The sequence below is a fragment of the Pongo abelii genome, chromosome 15 (assembly GCF_028885655.2).
Source record: "Pongo abelii isolate AG06213 chromosome 15, NHGRI_mPonAbe1-v2.0_pri, whole genome shotgun sequence".
In the NCBI taxonomy this organism is placed as follows: Eukaryota; Metazoa; Chordata; class Mammalia; order Primates; family Hominidae; genus Pongo; species Pongo abelii.
The window spans coordinates 11485194-11493489 of NC_072000.2; the positions used below are offsets into that span (position 1 = coordinate 11485194).

At 40.5% G+C, this 8296-nt stretch overlaps 1 pseudogene; it reads right to left on the reverse strand.

Annotated features, from left to right (window-relative positions):
- Positions 1 to 392: 392 nt before the first annotated feature.
- LOC129053645 (cell division cycle protein 27 homolog) lies at positions 393 to 4672 on the reverse strand (annotated as a pseudogene).
- Positions 4673 to 8296: the final 3624 nt, after the last annotated feature.

Below are 8296 nucleotides of genomic sequence, written 5' to 3' on the forward strand. Positions count from 1 at the left end.
TCTGTGTGAACAAAAGTGCTTCTGCTGGGAGCTGGGATCCTCGGGACCATGCCTGCTAGTGCTGGATGAGTCTCTGGAAGGACACACGGGACTCCACAAAGCTGACCTGTCCCACCGAGGTCAAATGGATACCTCTGCATTGGCCCGAGGCCTCCAACTTACATCACTGTCACCAACCATTACCTTCAGCATCCTTGTGAGCCTGCCCAAGGCCCCAACTCCGGGGAGACTCTTGGGAGCCCGGCCTTCCTCTGCTAAAGTCCAAAGGGATGGTGACTTCCGCCCACAAGGTCCCCACTGAACTGCAAAGATGTGGAGCGTAGGTCAGAGAGGGGACCAGGAGGGGAGAGGTACTGACAGGCAATGAGTTTCCTAGGCTCTGGCCACCCCACTCACGTCCCACGTACTGGGCACCCACGGGACACCACCGCTTTATCCCCTCCTCTATCCACAGCCGCCCCAACCCCACCCTGCAACCCAGGCACACACGCTGGAAGTTACAAAACCACACGGCCTGAATAGAGCCTAACGGAGCGAGAGCTCATTTCACGAAGCAGGGGGGTGGGTTGGGGTGGGGTGGGGTGGGGTTTGGGTGTCTTTAGAGAGCCCGATTCTCCCTCATGGGTGGCTACAGGATACAAATGAATATCGCTTCTTGGGCGGAGGGGCTTCATTAGGCCATCACGTTTGCGGGACTGTCTCTCAAACCCTTCCTTGAGGCCACAAAATAGATTCCACCCAACCCATCAACATTTCCCCGGTTGCTGGATGTATCCTGTCAAGAGACCTGAGCCTGACATGTTGAGTTAAACACCTTTATTGGCTTTCTGTGTTTGTTTGCTTCTGAGATGGAGTCTTGCTCTGTCCCCCCATGGCTGGAGTACAGTGGCGTGATCTCAGCTCACTGCAACCTCTGTCTCCTGGGTTAGAGTGATTCTCCTGCCTCAGCGCCACCACGCCTGGCTCATTTTTTTATTTTTAGTAGTCACGGGATTTGACCCTGTTTCATTGGTTTTCACTGGAGATTCTAGATTTGTGTCACACCTCATTGTGTGCCATATAATGACTTTTTTTTAAAGCACAATATATCTGCTTTATTTGAGTGGTTTGTATATCATTATAATTGTGTTATAGATGAAGAAAAGGTATTAAACATGGTGCTAATTATAGTGAAAGTGAAAAGAAAAGCAAGGCTATCTATTTTGTAGATAGAATAAAGTTGCTCAGTATTTACAGTTACCTAAATAAGTCAGCATTTAAACTCCTCCTACTAAAAGCTTGCCAGTCTGAATAATCCTCCTTTAAACACAATTTTTGATATGGTTAAGGTTTTTAAGAATGTGTCTCCTGCGGAATAGCTGGACAGAAAATACACATTTAAAAAAGAACAGCACAAGGATCCACCAGACTTGGGAAAAAATCAAAAACAACACAAGCCTTATGAAGAACTGAGTTCTTAAAATATTATGGAGAACACAGCTATTGGAAGAGATGGCAATATTGGCAAGTTGATTGTTACATTGGTCAGCAATAGCTAGCACTATTTTTTTGGCAATCTTTCAGGCACTGCAACTACTACTGCAAAATGATATATAATCTTTAAACAACATAATCACAAATCAAAAAATATTTTAGTAATATAATGCTTCAGATTTAGAAGCAAATCAAGTGTTAAAACTCAACTGCTATAGTAACTAACCCCAAAGATAACCGTATCTGACAAAAAAGCTTCCTCAGGGTTACTACTTCAGAATTATACTTTCTCTTGATACTTTTATTTTATTTTATTTTATTTTTATTTTATTTTTTCTTGAGACGGCATCTCACTCTGTCACCCAGGCTGGAGTGCAGTGGCATAATCTTGGCTCACTGCAACCTCCACTTCCCAGGTTCAAGCGATTATCTTTCCTCAGCCTCCTGAGTAGCTGGGACTACAGGCGCCTGCCACCATGCCCAACTAATTTTTATACTTTTAATATAGGCGGAGTTTCACAATATGGTCTCGATATCTTGACGTTGTGATCTGCCCGCCTTGGCCTCCCAAAGTGCTGGGATGACAGGCATGAACCACCATGCCTTGCTTTCTCTTGATATTTAAACTTTTAAGTCAGTCCAGAGAAATACAATAAATGTCAACAGTAAGTATGGTGTTGAGGCAGAAGTAGGACCAAACTTTTTCATATGTTATTCAGTTGATAACAATATTACCTGGGTAGTAATTTCCTATGTGTCTACTTATACACAAATACAAAAAAGTAAAACAGAGATACTGCTAAATAAAGGATACATTAAGTTCTTAATAGTAACTCAATAAACCGGAACATTGTCAAAAAGCAGCTAGTGTACTTTTTCAGTGTTTTTTTCTATTATCCAATAAGTGAATTATGCTATTCCTTTCCAATTTCCCAAGCACTTTTTGTCCCAATCACCATTTTTGTGTTCGAAGAAAAAGTAACAAATCAAGTAACAAAACTAAACAAGCAAACAAACAAAACACAACTACAGTATCTGCAAAAGTTTTGTAGAAGACTGAAACTGTTGAGTATAAGCATCTCGTATTCTATTATCATTAATTAACTGAAGAGTTTGTTAAAGACATACATTTCATAAAAAAAGTTAGTTTGAAGTTATTGACCAGTATGTACCATTCCTAAGTATTAGTAACCAAATTCATGACAGTAAAGAGCTATCTAACATGAAAAATTAGTGACTACCAGCACCATCAACAAGACTTTGTCTTTACAATTCATTGCCTCTTACCATGCATTGTAATGTCTAGGACTGACTCTGATAGCATTTTGAATACAAGCTAATGCTTTGTCCAATTCTTCAGTTAAGACAAACTCTCGCCCTAATAAAGTATAGGCATAAGCATAATTTGGATCCATTTGGATAGCTCTCTGGAAGAATTTAATTGCAATATCGTGTTCCTGTTGCAGACTGAAACAGTTCCCTGCAGCACACCAGGCCTCTGGCGAATTTTTATCCGTGTCTGTTAAGTCTTTTGACAGAAATGAAAGAGCGACATCTTTTTGAAGATGCCAAAGTGTTGTAGAGTAGATTTCCATGCCTTCGACTCTATAATTCTCAATCCTTCTAACCTCTGAGAATATTCTTTCAGCTTGCATGTACTCTGAAAGGTCAAAATAGGACCTTCCAATTTGGCAAAGTACCCAACCAGTATTGAAGTGGTGAGAAGGTAGATGGCTCAAAATATTTATAGCTTCTTTGCAGTGGTATGAACATAAATCTAAATAACCTTTCCCCCTTTCAGAAGAAGGCTCATCAAGCCTTCTGCTGCTGCTTTTTGTAGATGAAAAGCCTGAATCTGAGGTGTGATTGTGGATATTTCCTCTTCTGAATTGATGGAAGAGTCCAATTTTGTAATTTCCAGGTTGTCATTTATATTAGATTGAGTTATTCCTCCTTTATTTGTTTTACTTTTTGTTTTTCTGTTTGGGATTTTAGGTGGAAACTTCATTTTTAATTTCTTCCTATTCTCCTTGGTTGTGGAACTGTCACTAGTAAAGAGTCATGAACTTCTTCGATGCCGTGCATTTGGGGGAGATGTCATAGTGGGGCTCATTACCTGAGGTGTTGTAGTTATTTATGGACCAGAACTTTCTGTTAGTGAAAGAATTGTAGTTACCTCTCGGCTATTTCCACTCTGTGAGAAGACAGACTTTGCTCCAGTTTGGCCAATTCTGGCAACAGACTTTTTTGAAGGGGCTCCAGTGGATGGCACATCAATTACAGAAGGTGTATTAGTGTAGTTTTGTAAATAAGATCCATCTCCAGGACTTGGGGTTTCTAATGGCAAAATCCCAAAACTTGGGGTAAATGGACTAAGAGCTGCTGGTCCTGTTAATAAACTTTGACCAGTTTTTGGTTTATTTTGAACCTGTTTAGATAATATGGAAGTTCCTGTTCCCAGTGGGATACTTTCAGGTGAAATTACAGCTGAATCAATAAAAGACACTGGGGAATCCGTATTCAAGGAGTACTTTGAATTGAAAGATTCTAAATTGACTCTGTTTAATTCAATTGTGTCCTGGGGTGTTTCCATAAGAATGGTCTCAGGCTGTCTGTGACAAAAACTGTGATTAGGTACTTGTGTTGTGCAAGAGTTGGGCAGACAGTTTCTAAAGTTCTGTAAAGATGTGAATTTAAATGTTTGGTCAGGATCTGGCTTTTCACCTATTTCACATAATGATTCAAAGGGATACCAGAGGAAAGGATTTAAACTAAGTCTCTTTTGGTAACATTCTTATCCTTTGGCAAGCCGATCTGTCTTGCAATATACACGTCCCAACAATGGAAGGGGAAAGCAAACTGAATCACCAAACTCAGTAACAATATCATCATGGCTTTTCTGCTTATTAAACACTCCACCAGATAAGATTTGTTCCCAGTCTGCAAGCTTACTGAGATCAACACAACATTTTGCAAGCAGGTATTTGCATTGTGGTGTAGGACAACTGTGTCTTTTCAAGAGTCTATATGCTTTATAGGCCTTTCCTGGGAGGTAAGAACAGGTCGCCATTAAAAACAAGGCTTCTTCTGAGTGTACTTCTGCATAAAGGCGTTCTGTGAGGAAAACCCCATCTCGGTAAGCATAGTGGTTTAGTGCTTGCCATATAGCAGCCTGGAAAGGTTCCTGCAGCACTGTCATCCTCGAGGCAAAGGCCCAATTTCTGCAGGGCCTCAGGAAACCCCCACCCCACCCACCACCGTCCCACCTGTAGCGGCTCCGGCCCGGCCAGCCTCGGCTCCTTTAAATTCACCAGTTACCGGCGGATGGGGGTGGCCGAGCCAGAATGACTTCTTTATCCTGCCGACTCTGGAAAGCCCGGCCCCTTGTGATCCATTGCAAAGCGAAAGTCACCTCATGTTTTGAAACAGATCCACTCCCAAGTTCAGTGGAGGGATGTGGCATGTAGGACCTTAGGACTCTCTTCCTTCTGATTTGGTCTGCACAGCGGGGCCTAGGGCTGGAGTCCTCTCTGTGAGGACAGCTGACTCCCTCTACCTTGGGTTCCATTGGCCCCACCCTGGGACATTTGCCTTGGCAGATTCTCGCCCTTCCTGGCCTTAAATTGCTGTCAGAAACCCCATCTCGTGTTCGGATGCCCCGAATAACTGTGGCTCATGCCTCTCTGGAAACATTGGAAATCTCTCCTCTACACATGGTCACCTAAAACCCCAGGAGCTCGGGACACACGTCTGCCATCCACCTCACTGCTTTCGGGAGAGAATGCTGAGAGTCTCTTGCCAACTCTCTCTTGACTTGAGTTCTTCATGGGTGTGTGGTTAAGACGTAGTGAGACCAGATGTATTAACCCAGGCCGGGTGCTGGTGGCTCACGCCTGTAACCCCAACACTTTGGGAGGCCGAGGCTGTAGGATCCCTTGAGGAATAGCCTAACCCTGGGGAGGTTGAGTCTGCAGTGTTTGAGCCATAATGGTGTAATTTGGATCCAGCCGTTTTCTAAACAGTCATTTTGTAGAATCTTGCAAAGAGATATTTCTGAGCCCATTGAGACCTATGGTGAAAAGGGAAATATTTTCAAATAAAAAGAAAACAGAAGCTTTCTGAGAAACTTCTTTTTGATGTGTGTATTCATCTCACAGTGTTGAAACTTCTTTTATTGAGCAGTTTGGAAACCGTCTTTTTGTAAAATCTGCAAAGGGATATTTCTTAGCCATTTGAGACCTAAGGTGAAAAAGAGATAACTTCCCATAAAAACTAGACAGAAGCATTCTGAGAAAGTTCTTTCTGATGTGTGCATTCATCTCACAGAGTTGAACCTTCCTTTTGTTTGAGCAGTTTGGAAACAGTCTTTTTTTAAAATATGCAAATGGATGTTTGTGAGCCCTTCACAGCCTATGATGAAACAGGAAATACCTTGACATAAAAACTAGACAGAATCTTTCTGAGAAAACGCTTTGCAATGTGTGATTTCAGCTCACAGAGTTGAACTTTTCTTTTGATTGAGCAGTTTCTAAACAGTCTTTTTGTAGAATCCACAAATGGATATTTGCAGCGCTTTTAGGCCTATGGTGAAAACGGAAATATTTTCACAAAAACACTAAAAAGCAGCTCTCTGAGAATCTTCTTTGTGATGCCTGGATTCATATCACAGAGCAGAACCTTTCTTTTGATTGAGCAGATTGGAAACAGTATTTTTGTACAATCTGCAAATGGATATTTCTGAGCCGTTTGATGCCTGTAGTGAAAAAGAATTATCTTCACATAAAAACTAGACAGAATCATTCCAAGAAACTTCTTCCTGATGAGTGCATTCATCTCACAGAGTTGAACCTTTCTTTTCATGGAGCAGTTTGGAAACAGTCTTTTTGTAGTATCTGCAGAGGGATAATTTTGAATGCTTTAAGGACTATTTTGAAAAAGGAAATATCTTCACAAAAAAATTAGACAGAAGCATTCTGAGAAACTTCTTTTTTACGTGTGCATTCATCTCACACAGATGAATCTTTCTTTTCATTGAGCAGCATGGAAAGAGTCTTTTGGTTAAATCTGCAAAGGGATATTTCTGAGCAGTTTGAGGCCTATGGTGAAAAATTAATATCTTCACATAAAAACTAGACAGAAGCATTCTGAGAAACTTCTTTTTTATGTGTGCATTCACCTCACAGGGTTGAAACTTTCATTTCATTGAGAAGTTCAGAAACACTCTTTTTGTAGAATCTGAAAGGGATATTTTTGAGTCCATTGAGGCCTGTGGTGAAATAGGAAATATCGTTATATAAAAATTAGACAGAAGCTTTCTGAGAAACTTCTTTGTGATGTGTGCTTTCATCTCACAGAGTTGAGCCTATCTTTTGATTTAGCAGACTGGAAACAGTCCTTTTGTTGTATCTACAGAGGGATATTTGTGAACGGTTTGAGGCCTATGGTGAAAAAGGAAATACCTTCACGTACAAAGTAGACAGAAGCATTCTGGGAAACTTCTCTGTGATGTGTGCATTCAACTCACAGAGGTGAAACTTTCTTTAGATTGAGCAGTTTGGAAACAGTTCTTTTTTACAATCTGCAAAGGGATATTTCTGAGCCCATTGAGGCCTAGGATGAAAAAGAAATATCTTCACATAAAACTGGATAGATGCATTCTGAGAAACTTCTTTGTGATGTGTCCATTCATCTCACAGAGTTGAACCTTTCTTTGGATTGAGCAGTTTGGAAACAGTCTTTTTGAAGAATCTGCAAAAAATATTTGTGAGCTCTTTATGGCCTACGGTGAAATAGGAAATATCTTCACATAAAAACTAGACAGAAGCTTTCTGAGAAACTACTTTGTGATGCGTGCTTTCATCTCACAGAGTTGAACCTTTCTCTTGAATGAGCAGTTTGGAAACACTCTTTTTGTAGAGTCTGTAAATGGATATTTGGAGCACTTTGATACCCATGGTGAGAAAGGAAATATCTTCACATAAAAACCAGGCAGGAGCATTCTGAGAAACTTCTTTGTGATGGGTGTATTCATCTCACAGAGTTGAACATTTCTTTGGATGCAGCAGTTTGGAAACAGTCTTTTTGTAGTATATGCAGAGGGATATTCATGAGCAGTTTATGACCTAAGGTTTAAAAGGTTATATCTTCACAAAAAAAACTCGACAGATCCGTTGTGAGAAACTTCTTTGAGATGTGTGCATTCAACTCACAGAGTTGAACCTTTCTTTGGATTAAGCAGTTTTCTAAACAGTCCTTTTGTAGAATCTGCAAAGGGATATTTCTTAGCCCATTGAGGCCTATGGTGAAAAACGATATATCTTCACATGAATGCTAAACAGAAGCTTTCTGAGAAACTTCTTTGTGATGTGTGCATTCATCTCACAGTGTTGAAACTTTCTTTTGATTGAGCAGTTTGGAAACAGTCTTTTTGTACAAGCTGCAAAGGGATATTTCTGAGCCATTTGAGGCCTATGGTGAAAGAGTAATATCTTCACATAAAAACTAGACAGAAACATTCTGAGAAATTTCTTTGTGATGTGTGCATTCATCACACATCTTTGAACCTCTCTTTTGATTGAGAAGTTTGGAAACAGTCTTTTTTTAGAATATGCAAAAGGATATTTTTGAGCCTTTACAGGCCTATGGTGAAATAGGGAAAATCTTCAAATAAAAACTGGACAGAAGCTTTCTGAGAAACTTATTTGTCATGTGTGCCTTCATCTCACAGAGTTGAACTTTTCTTATGATTGAGTAGGTTGGAAACAGTCTTTTTGTAGAATCTGCAAATGGATATTTGCAACATTTTATGCCTATGGTGAACAGG